This window comes from Corvus moneduloides, chromosome 2 (genome assembly GCF_009650955.1).
Source record: "Corvus moneduloides isolate bCorMon1 chromosome 2, bCorMon1.pri, whole genome shotgun sequence".
NCBI classification, from domain to species: Eukaryota; Metazoa; Chordata; class Aves; order Passeriformes; family Corvidae; genus Corvus; species Corvus moneduloides.
This window is the reverse complement of record NC_045477.1, coordinates 63,144,648-63,163,266: the sequence shown is the minus strand read 5'-3', so window position 1 is coordinate 63,163,266 and position 18,619 is coordinate 63,144,648.

Here is an 18,619-nt window from a genome sequence, read left to right as displayed (position 1 = left end):
ATCCTTGTGACTTTCCATACATCAAGACAAGAATAAAGCCAGGTAGAGAGAGAAGAGATAGTGGGAATAAGAAATCCAAATGCAGAATAGTTCAGCTTAATTTTTGGAAATACACAGTGTAAAAAATGAAAAGGAAATCACTGATTATTCAAATGTCATTTTTAATAATATTTTTTTGTAATTATCAACTATGTCTCAAAGTTTTAATGAAAATTCCCTTTTGAATTTACACCAGAAAGTAGGCTATGGCACCCTGATGACTAATCAGACATATTTTACATAGATGTATTTTGCACTGTCACATAAAAGGGAAATTTATTATTAGAAATTACCTCTGTCTATAACAGAGAATAAAGACTAGAACAAAAATAACTGGTGTTTATGGAGAATCAGAAAGTGCATCTTCCTTTCTGAAAGTACTTCAAAAGTATTACCTCCTCTTTCCCTTCCCCCATTTTTCTACCGGTTTTATACTTGCCAAAGGAACTTAGGATATTTCCAAAAACACTATTTTGAATTTATTTTTTAATGTTCATACCATTCATATTTCGGACTGTCAGTCTGACAAATTCATAAATAACTGGAATATTAAAGGAACAAGGGAAATTAATCCATATGCTCTCAAACTGCATGAGGACTGTGAAGTTCTTTATATGAAAAAGGCAGATCAATTTTACTTTATCTTATCTAACAGCAGGAAAGGTAAGTTACAAAGTATGTGGCAAAGACACATAAATTAGCAGTTTGCAAAAATTTAGCATTACAATAACTGTGTCAATCACATACAATCTTTAAAGTAGTAGGAACAATTTTAGGAAGACTTCTTGTGGAATTATGATTTAAAATTTAAATTTATTCTTCAAGAAAAAAAGTATTTGTTTGACTTCAATTTAATTATTGTGCTACATGAATATTAATTATATTCCTTTAGAAAAATAAAGGCAAGCTTAAGAAATCAGATCATTAGGTCATGTAGTCATTTATCTTCATTATGAGAGCAGCAAATACTTGATCTCTTTTAAAAACACAAAATATATACCTACAAGCATAAAGTAAGCTAGTCTCGTTAGGTGATGAAAACTACAGTTTTTGAAACTAAAAGCAAGGGAAAAAATATAGGAATATGGAATAGTTTGGATTGGAAGAGACCTTTCAAGATCATCTAGTCCTCCTCCCCTGCCATGGGCAGGGACACCTTTCACTACCATCAGATTGCTCAAAGCCTCATTCAACCTGACCTTGAACACTTCCAGGAGTGGGAAACTCACAACTTCTCTGGGCAGCCTGTTCCAGTATCTCATGACACTTGTCATATTTTTTTTCATTATTTCTAATCTAAGTCTACCCTCTATCAATGGACTACAACTGTTGTTTCTTGTTGTGTCTCTACTGGAGCTGGTAAAAATTATCTGTCTTACAAGCCCCTTTTATGTACTGATGGTTCTGACATTCCCCTAATACCTTATCTCAGAACTTCTAGGAGAGGTTACAAGATAGAATCATAGAATATCCTGGCTCTACATATACAGGAGATTCTGAGGAATTAATTTTACTGCTTTCTTTGCATTGGATACTTTGGTTACAGTGATGTCCTAAAATGCTTAGCCAGCTTTAGGATTACTTTGCACTGCTAAGTACAGAGCTGACTGAGATGAAGATGAGGAAAAGACACAATGTGTTGGTCATGAGTACAGAAGTGGGGTCCAAAGACACATATATACACACAAAGAGTTTGGAATTTACTCCTCAAATCCATAACAACTTTTGAAATTCCACTAGCATAAATTTTTAGTCACTTTTAAAAACCATAAAATGAATGTAGATAGATGTCTATGGATAGATGTCTATGGTTAGATGTCTGCAATCGAACTCTTGGGATAGGATCCCTGAGATGGGATCTTTTCACTCAATTTGTAATGTATACATCATAATGAAACTAATTATGCCATAGGTCATCTAGACAACTGAGCTCCCTCTCCTCCTGTCATTAAGTTACAATTATACCAATACAAACCTATTGAGATAGTGACATTCATTGCTTTTATGTTTGTACAATAATAAGCACAAATAAGTCTTGAGGGCAAAGTCATAACCATAGCATAAATGACACAAAGAATGTATTTTCAGTAGGGACTTTTGAAGTAATTCCTTTTTTATATGAATCTGTGTAGGTGTGTGGGAAGAGCAGTTGCATAAAAAGAGATTTGAGGAGCTTTTTGCCAGTCATATTATCTTCCAGTTCCAACACAAATAAATTAATTGCTGTTAAGCATTTTATTAAAATATGAGAACAAAAATATTTATAGAATGTGTAAAAAGGGTATGGAATTAGATTTTTTAAAAATAATAAATATTGTATCAATAATTATATTAATGGAACCATTTGGAAATTAACTGAAACCATATTTGTACATGTCTAAGGAGCAATCAAGAATCAAACATCAAAGAAAATGTTAGAATTTGAATCTGGCATGTCATGCATTCTTTCAAGTTTGCTATTAAAAAATCTAACCAAAAAATCACAGCTACAAAACAGAAAGAAATGATAATATTTTCAAAATTAAGTGTGGCAAGTTAGGAAATTATACAATCATTAACCTGGGTGCTTGGTAATGTGAATTCTAATTGCTTTTTCAGCCCACACTGTACATGGTTTCATATTTAATGAAAAAATATTGCAAAGTGCTATCAGTGGTTTATCCATCTAATATTTAGGTATTGAGTTTTATCTAGATCACTAGGACCCTTTTAATAGCAAGTGGATAACTATAAACACCACTAAAAGGTGCTCCCTTTTACTGATTTTAGGGAGTATCGGACTGTGTATGTTAACAGACTACAGATAATCGTGGGTGGGCAGGGGTGGTGAGTGGTGAGTGGAAGGTTGGATGTCCAGAACTGAATATCTGAACTCTCAGAGTCCCACTTGCTAGCATCAGTGCATAAAGGTTGGTTGTAAATTTTGCAGCAATTAAACAGTATAGTCATGTCCTGAATCCTCCACTTAATAGAGACATGGGACAGAAGCAGCAACTGATAATCTGGGTATGTATCGTTTCTGCATATGCACTGCTTAGACTGGGGGAGCCAGAGAACATGACCCACAAAAAAGAAACGGCACTCAAACTTGGTTTCTGTAAAGAAAAAAGGATTTTGGGGAAGAGACACTGTCGAGAAGACGACTGTCCTGGCTGGAGGAAAGATCTGAAAAGTGGGGGAAGAACCCAGAGATCAGAGAACTGTGTGGAAACAACACACAGGGAATGCCTGGGGAGGGGACTTTGCCAGTGATGCTCAAGAGTGGCAACTGTGAGCAGCAGCACATCATGCACGATAAGACACTCTGCCCATCCTTCTCGGACCAGCAGAGACCTTTGTGTTGGGAAAAGTAATGCTGTGGGCTAGTGAGGGAGCAAGCTTGTGAGCTAATAAAGCCGTCTAAATACTCCTGTCTCATTGGTTGTTATCCAGATCACCATCTCAATCACCATCCAGATAGCCCTTATCCAGATCCACTACCATTTGATATTTACTCATTTTGGCTATTAATAATGCTCGTGGAGTTCTTACCTGTCTCCCACACTGCTGGAATTAGGATTTGCAGCAGGACAGTTTGCAGCAGCCATGACATGTCAGAATTTTGGCTTCCACCCCTCAAACACCACATTTCTCTGTCACAAGCACAGCAAAGACCCTGCTGAGTAAACAGACTCCAGCCTGTTGATGCATAGCCCTAGGGATTGTCATTTATTGAGTCTTGCCTGTGACACCCTCTTGAAGTGACTACCTTCTCCATTTCTTTCAAGAATTGTCAAGAAATTTTGAAACATTATGATATTCACATTGTGAATTACTCTTGTTTATATGTTTATATATTTCTTCAAAAACCCTAATTCTTTTTAAGACATTTCTTTCTATAAGCTTTGTTGACTCTAATAATTATATTTACCATTATCTCCACTTAATCTATTCTGGATTAATGTTTTCAAAGTAGAGAAACCAAAATTGCTTGTTTGTGATCCTCTGTATTTCGCTAGAATCCTTGTTGTCATTTTAGTTGAAAAGAAGTTGGATGTCGACTTTAGTAACTTTCTCGTTTCTACAAAGAGTTTCCTAGTTAAGTTCCTTAAGAATTCATAGGCGTATGACATCTGTTGCTCCCAAACTGTGAACAATTGGTAATAAGCTGAATGAGACAGGTTGAATAATATTCATCCACTTAATTATTTGAAATATCTTCTGCCAATATTCTCCTCTAAGTCAGTTCCTCTGATTCTTCTCCCTGATATGTGAACTTCTCTTCTTTTGTTCTTCCATAGTGGCAGTGATGCAAAAAATTTTGTTTCATGAATTTTTATTGAATCATCTAGCTGTCATTCAGACTCTGTGAGTTTCTTGCTTCTTTTGTTATTTAAACAGTTTTATTTAGCAGTATTTTATTCTCCTAGAAGTTCCCGCTCAAAACTTTTTCCTGTCATGTCCCATATCAGAGAAATTTTTTGTTTGTTTGTTTGTTTTATTCTTGGGCTCCTTTTATGATTTTGTAAGATTTAGAAGACAGAAAATGACCCTACAGAAGATTTTAAGATATCAGAAGTAAGATCATAATCAATCAAACCATCATTAACACTTGCCAGAGACGCTAAATTTCTTCTTTCATACCTTCTATGTAATCTCTGTTGAGATGCAGTTTTACTTAGTTTTAGATTTGATGTTATTAAAATGGCATAAGGGAAAACGATTAGAAAAGTGAATGTTTGACAAAAAAGAAAGAGACGATAATAGAAATCCTTGAAGGCAAAATAACTATTTCTAAAGAGAAGGAGTGCTGGGTGCTTTATGATTAAATTTCATGCTTTGACACTTTTCAATTCTTTGAAAGCGAGAGATAATAAGGAAAATTACTTCTTAGTCTGAGCAGCAGCTTAAATGAAACCAACAGAACCTAAAGAGTCCAGCTTTCGTGTGTTAGTTAAATGTTCTTTTATCTCTTAGAGCTAAAGTGAATAATGAAACTTGTTACTTAAGGGACTTATCAGTGGAAATTTTGATAATTTTATGTTGCATGTCTAGAGTGTCAAAATTATATATATTATATATATATTAAATTATATATATATTAAAATGTTGCTTCCATGGCTAAGAGAGAGTCTTATGGGTTATGAATTAATACAGTCTAAGAGAACAAAAATGGGGTTAACAGATATTCATTTTTCTCTTATTTTCAATTAGAGATAAAAGTGAATTTCTTTTTCTGTTCATAAGTGTTTCAAAACACGTTTAAATTATTTAAAAAGAAATACAGATAATTCCTTAACTTTCTAGTGCAATTAGACAAGCAAAAATAGCTACTGTTAGATAATAAAGATCCTGATGGAGGCCTTAGGGTTAGACACCGATGATGGCAAAAAGTTTCTTTTTCAAGGAATGTAAGCTTCAAAGGATTTTTAAAGCAAATAGATATGAAAATTTGACTGATGGGAAGGGCATAACTTTTGGTGTCACTTGGCTGAAGGGAGGTGATGGATCTTGAAGTCAGAAGATAACTATAAGAGAGCGCCAGGCAGCACATAGAGCAAATGGAATTAAAAGAAGTTGAACATTTGTCTACAAGGTAGAACATGGACTTTAGATTGTGCCTGCAGCTTTCTAAACATTTTTCTAAACAGTCTTTCCTAAAGGACTCTGAACTTAATGGACCGAGTAAAAAAAAGGTGCAGGTAAGATAAAAAGTGAAAAGTAACTTCTATTATCTTACACAGAGAATATAGTGGCAGAATAAAAAACTAAAAGTGATTCTCAGGTTCAGTCCAGCAAGATGATTGCTGAAATGCACTGCCTTTAAAACTGTTGGTCCTTAAATTAGCGTCCTACGACTTCATCTCCCTAGTCCTAAAATAGATCAACTTTAGCTATTGTTCTGGAATGGCTCTGGATACTGAATAGTAGATATTTGAATGTGTTAACTTTAAAACTTCTAGATTTAGTCTACATCTTGGTATATTGCAGTGTCTTCAGCACCCTCATAAGCATATACTGTAGTGATGGTTTTGACTATTCCAACTTAGGCACAGAAAAGTCATCTGAAATGATTAATTTAAAAGAAGAGCAAAGACTGGAAAAACTTCAGATATCTTTCATTTTGATTCCATCAAGTCTAGAAATGCTAGAAACTTGTATTTCTCAGAAATTTTTGTGTCTGAGGGGAAAACAACCAAAAAAATAAAAAATGTAAAGGAATACCCATTCAATGTTGTCCTAAATTAAAAAATTGCATGTATTGAAAGGAATATAGTGTTATGAGTAATACTGATAAGCAGAATTGAAGAGAAACTTAATTTTAACTCTTGAAATTGTTTGTTATTTGTCATGAATTGCTGAAAGAACCAATGATAGTCTGCCACTTTAGAGTGATTTTCAATTCATTTTACCTAAGATCTTTGTTTGGGGGCCTAATATAATTTTGGTGCAGATTACAGCATTTGGCACATGCTGAATGCCATATGGCAGCTTAAACTAATTTTAAAAAGTGCACTAGTGAAAACTGCAATTAGCATAGTACCCCATATTTATATTGATAGAAAATACAATATTAATCTGAGCTTTGTGTATTATTCCATTCTCTAAAGTAAACCACATAACTTTATGTTGACTGCTAGAATAGTGTTGCAAAAGATTCCTGCAGGGATGGGTGAACTGGTGATTGTACAGCTTTTCCTTTTGTGCTGCACATGCAAGAGATAACTGAAGATTCAATCTTCTCTTTCTCATCTCATTATGAGGAGGGGAAGAGGTGATGTGCATGTTTCTGACCCTTGGATTCACTTTTTCTGCTTCAGAAACGCTTGAGAGCAGATATCTGCCTACAGCCATAAAAGCTATTAAAAAATTACAAAAGCTCAGCTCAGCAATAGCATTTTGCAGTTCAGCCAGGGTTTGCAGCTTGAGAATTGCAAATATCTTGGGTCTGCCGGTGAGAAGTAGTGCCTTTGGGACAATATTCTAAAAATTGTGCAGAGGGTGTAGTCTGACACGCAGGTGAGGAAATAGAGGCTTGAGATAAGAATTCCAAGATACATTTTAGTGTTTTTCAGAAGTGACCTAACCATTTAGACAACTGAATTCTGAGTGCCAAAACCACTTTTCAAACCACACAAACTCCCAACCCACTTAGAATGTCTCTGCATCAGCATTTTAGTTCAAACCAGAAGTGCACATTGAAGTAAATCTCCCAGTTGCCAACACTCCCCCCCACCAATCTCCCTGTCCCTTGTGATCCCTCACATTGCAGAGCACAAACTCACCTGCTCAGGACTCCAAGAGCCTACACGTTGCACTAGTTAATAGGACAAGGCTTGCCTTGGCCTGAGCTGGCTGTAAGTTCTTGCAATAGTCCTAGAGCTCAACCAATTGATCCCTGCCCTGATGTAGATAGAGCCCTGGGAGTGCCGTATGTGGTGAAGGACTTAACTCCTCAGCTGTCACAGAGTAACACACATGCTTTGCATTAAGCTCTATGCAATTTTCCAGCTTAAAATGGGACACAGTGTGAAAAAAAAAATTTATGAAAACCCCTATAAAAACAGCTTCAAGTGGCCCCCAGGTCTGTGAATCAAGGAACCTTGCTCCTTAGCTATGACACCAAGATACAAGTCATTCACTATAAGCCTTGAAACAAACTGTATCCATCAAGTTGGGATCCAGGGGAACATCAAATGAGTGAGCATTGCACCACAGAATAGAGGCAATTTGAACTCTACTATTAATATTATTATTATTGAGAGGTTTTTTTATAAATTAGATGTGGATTAGATGGTTAAAACATTAACTAGACAAGCAATAAATTTCTGTCGTCATATACAGAATATTGTCCCTTTTGACCAGAGTAAGATTTTGAATGAAATAATGCCTGTGGAAAAGCAGATTTCAGAGCCTCAACAGGTTGCCTGTAAAATTGTACATTGTAGTTGTAGACTTACCATTAGAATCTGGTCCTTGACACATCTCTGGCATTGTAGTAAGACCAAAGACAATTTTATCTTTCTTTATACACAAGTGGTATCCAAAATAACTTCAGTCAACAGTTGTGAGGCTATTGCTATCTCTCTGGCTCTGCAGCTCCTGCGTCCAAGTGCAAGGTGTAGCGATGTCTAAGTGGCATCTCCAAAGCGAAGCTGCTCAGCAGGATCAGCTGCACACACTCACACACGCGTGCACGCACAAACGCACCGACAGCTTCAGTAATATGGGTCGGCAGCAAAGAGGCAGGAAGGATCTTTGCAGAGATTTCCACAGAAGCAGCTTATTGCTTCCACCCCGTGAAGGATTCCAGAGGCAAAGACCTAGAACAATGAAGAACTCAGGCTTAAGTACAGGAGTGAGGCAAGCACCAGGGACCAATGGGGAAGCTCTGGGAGAGTGGCAAGGGGCAAAGGCCAAGGGGGAGAACAGGGAGGGAAGAACCTTCTAAGGCATGGGACATATAAGGTAACAAGGAGGTGGAGGGGCCATCAGGGAAGCAGAACTGGGGTACATTACCATAACAGAACAATGCATCCTGGGAGAAGCCTTCCTAACCTGAGGAGGTTCTTTTGGTACTAGGGACTTGTCCCACCAGCAATCGCTCTTTGTCCCTTGTAACGTCGGCTCACCGGCCACCACATGAGGCCATTTGCTAGCAAGCTCTTTCTGTACTTCTTTCCAAGAGTATTTTTCTGAAGGTAAATTTCCTATTTAAAGAGACTCCTTGGCTGACTGTAGTATAGCAAAGTTTGTCGAATTGTCTATTTCACAAGAGATAGTGTTTTAGTTTTAATATGTCCAAAACTTGTCCTTAAAGACTTTCTCTGCAGTCTTTTCTGCTAGCCCATTCCAGTGGCCTGTTCTCAGACTGCTTGCCAACACCACCCGTATTTTAGGACAAAAAGATCAAAAATATTGAATATTAAATACTAGATATTAAAAATAATACCGAAAAACAACCTGCCATGATAACCAGGTCTGAGTGAGAGCTCCAAGCTGGCACTTTTTCATGACCTGGATGATTTTTTTATCTAACAGTTCATACATCCCAAATTATGTGACTTTAGGTGTTAAATAGGTTTGCCAGTAACTAAACAGCAGTTTGCTTATTTTGTGGTTACATATGCAAGGCTTTTGTTTTTTGTGAGGATTTTTTTTTCTTTTTTATAGACCATGATGGAACAAAGCATTTAAGTAAAAACTTAGAAAGTAAAGAAGGAATTAGTAGCTTCACGTCTTGCAGCATCTAGGTCCCTGTCACTTTTTTGCTTAGTGTTATTTCTATTCCATTTCTTCAATTTCTTTGATGGTTATTAATTTGTGTTGCTTGTGGATGGTAGGAGGAGGTGCAAGTTATTGCTATGTCAATCACAATTACAATGAGTGAAACATCCAGTAAGCTCCAATTTAACTAAGGTTACCTTAGGTAATGTTTTGTTGTTATTGTGGTGTTTTTGTTGGGTTTTTTGGGGGTGGGGAGCGTTGGTTTTGGGTTTTGTGGGGGTTTTGTTGGGGTTTTTTTGTTTTTGTCTGTTTTTGTTGTTGTTTTATGATTTAGAGGTTTTCTGAGGTGGAGGTTCAGAGGTTATTGTCAGACTGGGTCAGTTTCAGCAAGCTGTTCAGGTAATTTTTTTTTTAAGCAGGTGGGAACCTATTTCACAGTCTAAATTATAACCATGCAAAAAAACTACAGCAGGGACACATTGTGCATTTACAAGTAGAAAAAAACCTGTCAGATTCACAGAATTTCAGCACAAACTTGGCAGATTTTTTGCTTATTCCTGGCAGTGTTGAAAGTATTCTAGTTCTTTCATTTTTTTTTCTGTGTGCACTAGGCCCAAAGCCAATACATACACTCACATATGGGGAATGCTTGGTACAACCAGATGTTAAGAGATGAATTCTTCTAGTATTGGCATCTGGGCCTGGGTCTGTTCCCTTGGTAAATTCCTCTCTTTGACTCCTTGATTGGTTCTGCTGCTGGCTGCTGTGACATCTGTTCAGCTGTCTGCAGGCTTGGTAAAATGATGCTGTGTTTCTTTATCTTTCTGGATGTCAGATTTCTTTGATATTCTCAAGAGTATAAAAATTTAAATTTTATTTCATTGTGCTAGTCAATAGGGCAAAGTATGGATTTGCTAAATGATTCCATACAGAGGGAAAGAACTCCATCCTCATGTCTCTATTTGTTCATTGTGAAAATGTAGAATCTTGTTCATGCATTATATTTTACTGGATAATTTAAATGGAGGGTGGGTTTTTTTTTTCTTTTTAATAATGTGTAAACATACTAAATCTGCTTTAAAGAAAAACACTCACTGCTTTAAAACAAGAGCCCTGTGATCACCCGCTCATCTTTTAAACAATTTATCTTTAAACAAAATGGAATAATATTCAATCAGGTAGTATATGCTGGCATACTTTAATAATTGAATAGTATTAATAGCTAAAAAATAGGGGGGAAAAGACCTGGGGGGTGGAGAAGGATGTGATGATATATTCGATAATTTCAAGTATCTTGCTGCTAAACCTGGTTGTGATTAAAATCATGTGATCCTTTCCTGCAACCATCAAAAGACTTAGAACATATGTCAGGTTTTTATAGTCTTGATGTGCATGACCAAGTTAATATATGTTGCTACATATGAAGTGATATTAAAGATTTCTTTTCAATCAAAAATGAATTGGATCCTGAAGTCTTTTGGCTACTTCTTTCAAATGCCATAAGTTCATATTTTTCTCTGACTGAAATCTCTTCCTTTTTCAAGTGGGATTGCAGCGTCTCTTGTTTCCCATTTCACTGCACACCAGAGCCCAAGACTAGTGTTACAGAGCTTCTTTCCTTTGGAATCTGTGATCACTTGAAAGATGCAGTGACTCAGACCAGGTTCTCTGAAGCAAATGTTTAACTGCACACAAGAGCAGAGCAATCAGAAAAAGAAAGGTTAAAACAACAATTCTTAGTAGACCTCAGTAAATCCTCTAAGAGTTAGGTAGGTTTAATTTATGTTGAGTGTTTGAACTCTTCTGAGAATAGAGTTAGTATTTTCTTCTTATTGCTTTCTCAGTTGCTGAAATGAAAGACTTTGTTTCATTTTATTTAATAAAGGAGTTTCTTTTGTGTTTATTTACTGTTTATGGTTGTGGGTTTTTTCGTTTGTTGTAGTAAAAAGTATATGTCCTTTCAAAATTGGTTTTGAATATATTGTCTCTGTGCTTTACTTCTCACATTATATTTTGAAACAGATAGTTATAAGACCTGTTACTGTTAAAGGAGAACCTTTATCCCAGAAAGAATGTTTGTCCTATCTACTTTCCTTTCAGATTTCTGACTAAACTGGTTGAGTTGAAATGACAGTCCTGTCTAACCTAATCCCAGAAACCTGGGCAATAGCATGAAAAAAAATAAACAAACCTGAACAATTGATATATACATTTTAAGAATGACACAATCTTTGGGAACTGGACTGGAGAACAGGTATCCCATTTTAAAAAGAGAAAAATGGATATAAAAGTTGCATCATAACTTGGATTAGAATAGAAATCTTCAGAGATCAGCATTGTATGCTGTCTGCTATAGACTCTTAGGATTATATTTGTATGTACATATAGTTGCTGATCTCCTCCAAGAGTAATAAAAATACAAGTACTCATTATTCTGGGAGCTTTCAGCAGAAGAAGAATGCTGTTAATGATACTTTGTACTAGTTGTGCCTGGATATAACAGATGACAGATTTGCCTATGTGATAGTAAAAGATTTAAAAAAAAAAATATGCATAATTATCAATGCTTGGCATTGATAAGCAGTGAAGACTTTATGATGAACAAGTACTAGAAAATAACTTTGTATCAATTGATGCTCATATGTTCCTCTTGAATTATCTGTAATGTATCTGATTTCAAAAGGAGGACTTGAGCAATACTGTCATGTAGTCAGCTTTCTTACGCTCCACACAGTCTAACATGATAATAATTTAAAGCATAGCATAAATCAGAAAAGCAGATTGAAAAATTCTTAGATTGAAAACTTAATCACTCAGGTGCTATCACTCGTGTATGACCCCAATCCTAGTGTTATATATAAATACTAAAAATAGTTAATTTCATCCGTGATACTTTGTAGCATGATTTATTTGAATAACTCACTTCCTAGCTGAATCCTACCCCAGTACATCAAGCTAATAAAGGGTCTAGTTCATCCTACATAAACCATAATACGGAGGTTTAACTGATAATTGTTATAAAGAGGGCCTCTACATGCCAGTTTAATTTCCCATTCAACATGTAGAGAATGTGGCAACTAAGCTATTTATACTTATTCTACTTACTCCATCATTACTTTACATTACATTAACTGCACACCATCTACTCTGCACACTTAATCAGGTATGGGTCCTCTAAACTCCTGCATCATTAACTACTTACCAAAAAGTCATTATTATCTGATTGCTGTTCAGCAGACTTTTTAAAATGGATTGGTGGTCTCAGGCAAATGCCTACAACTCAAAGAGTTAGTGCGCAGTTGGTATTGCTTTACTCAGTATTGAAAGACTAAGCAAGTAGAGTATAGAGTGGTACATCACCCACTGAATTATAATGTGACTTGAAAAGGTGATCTCTGCCACCAAACCTGTAAATCTACCTGAAAACTTTATAAAGTCGGGTTAAGGCAATATAGTTTGTTTGTAGCAATCTCTGCTTAAAAACCAGGATTTTCTGTGTCCATAACTATCAATCAGTTACAATAGACTATAGACACATGGACATTACAGAAGAATTCTATTAGGTAAAGACATAGGTAAAATGTGTACAATTTAGTCTAATTGGGCTAAGGGTGAAGAATGTCAAAACTCTAAACGAATCCTGGAACATTATTAGTACAATGCCACAGCAGTTTGGGAACTGGTTAGCAATGATAAAAACTGAGAAGGAAACAGAAAACCAAATCTGGTCTGCAGTGAACATGTTTCCATCTCCAACTCCTTAGTTACAATATTGGAATGAGTTACTGTCTAAATAATTCACTCACAGATTCATTTTCTGGTCCTAGTTCAGATTTCTATAAAGAAAGTAAATGTGTGTAATGTGTAAGTGAACCTGTGTGTATTACTGAGAATGCAAATATAGTTGATGGAGGGCTGGACCATTTTTTATTTTTAGATAGAAAGATAAAATTGAAAGTAAAAGTTTTGTTCCTGCAAAAAATATAGTCTGTGATCCTTAGGGTAAGAATTATGAAGAACATATAAAGTGCATACTTCAGTGCAGGAAGTCTCTCAGTGCTATATTTGTGTTAGGCTGGAAGCCTTTGCACGTGTTGATGAACTCTAATTCAGACTAGTATTTTGAGAATTAATAAGACTAGTCACATACAAAAGATTATTACCCATTAAAATCTGGATAAATAATAAATGCCATAAGTTATATATTTAAGGAAAAAATTAAAATAAACCAATACAGTTTAGTCTCTGTATTTTATTTTTATTTTTCAATCCATAGACATGCAACATGAAACAGAAAAAAAAAAAAAAAAAAGAAACTTCATATAAAAATTAATGAAAAGTATTCAAAAATAGGGTAAAAATTCCAAAGAACATTTGGCCTTTGACAAATGCTGATGTTACTTAAGTGTTATGTGGCTATTCATGCAACAGAATTATCAGAGATAATGCTATATTGATGTCGTGTCAATACATAACCATAGTCTAACATGACATGATGCTAAGAGTAAAGATTTAGCTCTTTAAAAGGTAAGATATTCCTGGGTTCCTTCTATGCCTACTAGTTTCATCCTCCTGTACAACTGGCAATGTCAGATGTGCTAGGAAAGCTGTGAAGGAATTAGACTGTTCATTCTTTGATACATTTATATTTTGCATGATTCTTGAATCTGTTACTGTAGCAGGAAATAAGATATCTCTAGGCAGAACAGCGTGACAGGCTTATCTGCTTGGCAGTTAAGTGTGCCTGAGAGGGTGCTGTAAACAAAGGTCACATATTTAAGAAAAATATTTTTTCACATGTAAGAAATATTGACAAAGGTTGATTTTGTTGCTGAGTATGTGGCAAAATTTTTTCTGAAATCATGTGATTTCAGAATATTATCCCTATCCTTAGCATATTATTCCCCATTGTTCTCTTACAGATAGGAACACTGGCATCCATAACACTCAGGATGAGAAGGGGACCGAAACATTTGTACTTTCAAATGAATGCACCTTTTGCTCTTTCTATTACACTTCTGTACAGTATCAAGCTATATTTTTCATTGCAGTTAATTGCAGCTTCAATTTCCAGTTCACAATATTTTGAAGCAGGTTCAAGGCAGCACCTCTTGTACATGTGCAAATTGTGATAAGAGATGTGAGCTCTTTATTTATGTAATGATGACTATCTCAGCATATGAAGGAAGTGATAAAAATTTGATTTTAGCACTACTTGTATGCTTGTTTGCTGAGTGCAGAGCTCTCACAATACAAAAAAAGAAATAAAACACAAAGAACTACAAAGAAGACATTAAATGCAACATCAGAGAATGAAATTGTTTCTACTTCAAAAGAAGTAGCTATGATGAATGTGGCAATTACTGTGAACAGACAAGGCAACAAATGAAAGACTTGGAGAATGGTGCAGATAGACATTCATGACAGATGTTATAAGGATGCCAAGGGACAGATTGCCAGACAAGTAAGTCAGAGAAGACACTGACAAATATACTGCAAGGGATAACTTTTCAAAGAAGGTCAGGAAAAAAGAAAAATGAGCTTATATAATGCAAATCTATACAAGTCTATGCTTAGCATCTTAAACAATTCCAAAGCCATACCCAGGATGATAGAGGAAAGATACCATGTCAAATAAAGGAAACCTGTACCTATTTCTTTGTCCCAAATAATTGTTATCTCTAACAAACTCTACCCTACAAAATTACTTCACCTTTACAGAACTGCTAGAGGAATCAAGACCTTAGGCATGCTTAACAGGACGTGGAAGAGGTACATATCTCAGAACAGGGTTCAAAGGATCCAGTGTAAAGCAACCTAAAACAACCAGAAAAGACATTTTGAAGAGAGAGTTTGGTATAAAGAACAGGAAAAGGTGTTTATGCATTTCATCTTAATAAGAAAAATGCAAGGATCTGTGTTTCTCTCTTTCTTTCTCTTTTTCTCTCAAGTTGAAGCCATGTCTGAGGAGTTAATTACATTAAGAGATAGTAAATAATTGTCTTTTTATTATCATTTAATCAAAAATTCATAGAATTAAATTGTAATAGACCCTAGGCATCACTGAGTCCAACTCCCTGCTTCTTGCAGGACCACCTAAATTAAATTGCATGAGTAAGAGACAGTCCTTATTTTTCTATCAAGTCAATCTATCCAAAAATAATTTTTTTTTCTGCATATTATTTGGTTTGTGAATACATAATCTGTGTTGAAATAAAATTGAGAAATCTGAATGAGTAGTTTATATTTCTGTAATAGTAGCTGATTTTGCAGATCATTTCTGAATTAATAAGTAGAACAGGGGCAGCTTTGAGTGTCTGCTGGTTAACACATTTATTAAGCATGACAAAATATTTTTGAAAATATGTGCAAAGGCAGAAAGTTATTTTTAAGCAACCACATTCAGGTCAAGAATTTTCATGATACAGTTACTGCAAGAACAGGACTGGATTGGAAGTGAAAATCATTAAAGATTTATTTTTTTAAGGTAAAGAAAAGGCCAGCAAAAGGCTCTCAGATAAAATTGCTGTATAACAGAAGACAAAAGAAAGTTCTCTTTTTTTTTCTTTTAGCAGAAGTGATCTTGCAAGTATTAAAAACAAATATTTAGTTAGAAGATAAAATGTCAGTCTGAACAGAGAAGACAGGGAAAACACATTTCCCAGCTAAAACAAGCATAAAAGAAACAATTAGAAAATGTCATCATTGTCCTGTTTCTCTACAAAGCAAACATGGAAAGATTTTTAATTACATCTTGATAAGTCAGTGAAATGAATGTGATTAAAATGAAACTATACCTGCTAGTATAATATTTAGCAATTTTCAGTGAGAATCTCAAAGTAAATATCAAAGCAGGTCAAGAAATCAAGGAACAGTGTCTTCTTTCCTGAAAAAGGAATGTTAACTTACCACTGTTTCTTTGACTACTATCAATTTTGTTTAACACACCTGCATCTTTTTAAACTGAAAGTTGCAGCTCAGAAGTGTGGGTTTTATAATTTTTGATTTGGAATATTCTCCAGCAGCAGTCATTCAGGAGCCTGATGATTCTTTTAAATTAATTGTCTCATCTTGATCATAATATCCCTAAATTTATGAAGACTTTATTTGTTACTAAAGGCAATAACTACTAAACAATATTTAACTGTAATCAGCTTGAACAATGGTTGATATTACAATCAAGTAGTCTATTTGTTTTGTCAAGACAGAAAATCATTCTCTTCTGACCAATCAACAGTGCTTATAATTTTGATTATTATTATTCACAATGTATTTTTAGGAAGAAAAGCTGGCAGTATTCTGGTAAATCCTTCCAGGATGACTTCTACTGACACCATAATATCACAGGATTTTTTAATTTTGGAAGACCTTTTCTGTTATTGCCATTGATGATGGAAATAATGATAAAGATCGGATCTTTAGACTGATCACAATAGTATTTCCTCTAAATTGCTCTACATTTCTTGTTTGGTTTTGTTTGGTTGGGTTGGTTTTTCTGATCTCTGAAGTTAAAGCTTTCAAAATTTAACACTGAAATGCTAGCTTATATATGCTGACAGTGCTAATCCTCTTAAAATAATCTCTTCAGCTTGCCCTTGGAAATGTTACTGATTTTTTTCTTCATTTAAAATCATGAAATTGCCCTAAGGTGTCTTTTTATTTATTTTTTTAATCCATTTTTGTTTAATTACAGCCTGCAACTAGCAAGCATGCTTGAAGTTAAATATTCACAGTGATCCACAAACCTAGTAACCTTATAACCTTTAATTAAATAATTATATCTATATAGTATGTGTTACAGTTTCTTGGTGTCTAAATGGATCAGTGCCCTCCAAGAAGTGAGTTTGTGAAGAAAGATTGAGAAATATTTATATAATGGAAATTTATAGATGGTGGTGTCAAACTGTAGCTGATCCAAATTTTAATTACTACTTTAAAAGAAGCATTCTTCTCCCTTAATTTTGGTATTTGTTACAAGAATGTAGAGGCATCTTCCCACATGACTCTGTCTGCAGAGGTAAAATGTTGTTTTGGATATGTTTGAGACCTGATTTAAAGACAGCACCAGTTCAGAGCATGGTTTAGAAATATACTTTATTGAATAGTAAAGTAGTAGTTAAGTTTAAATTTGTTTAAAGTTCTGGTCTGTTTCTATCTCACCCAGGTCTAGGCACCAGTAGGTGTGTAGTCCAAGCCAACTAACCACCTCCTTTTTTTATAGCCAGTAAGTAAGTCATACCAGCTTAGTAAACCCAGAGGTGGGTTCACAGGATGTAGCTCATGCCCTGTCAGTTGAAGTGCAGCTTGAAATAAGTGACATCCTCTGGTGCCTTGAGACCAAGGCAATGCTAGCAGCTGGGGTAGCAGGATAGCAACAGACCTGCCGAGTAAAACAGTTGACTCTTAGCCCCAGATGTCCACAAGACACGACTTTAAGGGGTTTCACCAGGAAACAGCCTGAGCTGGTGACAGTGGACTAAATGCCCATCAGCAGATGGAGCACCGTAGCTGTGTTTTGGAAGAGCAGCTTCCTCTTTAGTTTTCTGCAACAGGAATTTTTACTGCTCTGAAACCACATGGTGAAGTCAGTTAGGGCTCAGTACATGGAAGTGACTGGGAGACTTGCTTCAGAAGCATATCCTCGTCCAAACTAGAACAGTAATGTAAATTAGAACAGTAACGTAAATTAGAACAGAAGCAGGTGCCTAATATATCCAGCTGGAAAACCATATTGCTTTCCTAGTTTTTCTTTGCAGAGTTGGAAAGAGAGAAATGAAAGCAAGACCTGGTATGAGGTGGACACTCTGAAAACTGTGGAGAGTGACCAATATCCACTAACTTCCAGTGGACATTATATTAACAATGCAGTTCAATTCCCCTGAGCTGGCAATAATAAAGTCTTCATCTTACAATTTTATCTCCAGACTTATAAATCATGATGTTAATTAAAAATAATTGACATAATTTCATTTTACCCTGGCATCATTTGTTTCAGTTACAAAATGTGCAAGACTCCAGGAGATATAAGAATATACTCTTTTATTCTTAAAAAATCCAGATCAGACTTTCATAAATGATGAAAATTGTATAGACTGACAGGAGCAGAACAATAAAATCTTTATACTATAAATTAGCTATATACATTTCATTTTATTTTGAAATGTCTATGCATTTATATGCAATTTTCTCTAAGTTAAATCCTTGTTTGTATATAGGTAGTAAAATGCAACTTTATTATAATCTGCAAGGATAAAAAGCAAAATCTTCTAACGAATCAGGTTTTATTAGATAGCTCAGGAAAATAAAAAAACCATTATTTTTCAACTAAAACACAGAAGAAAGTCTGAGGGTATTCCCTTTGCACTGTTGCTGG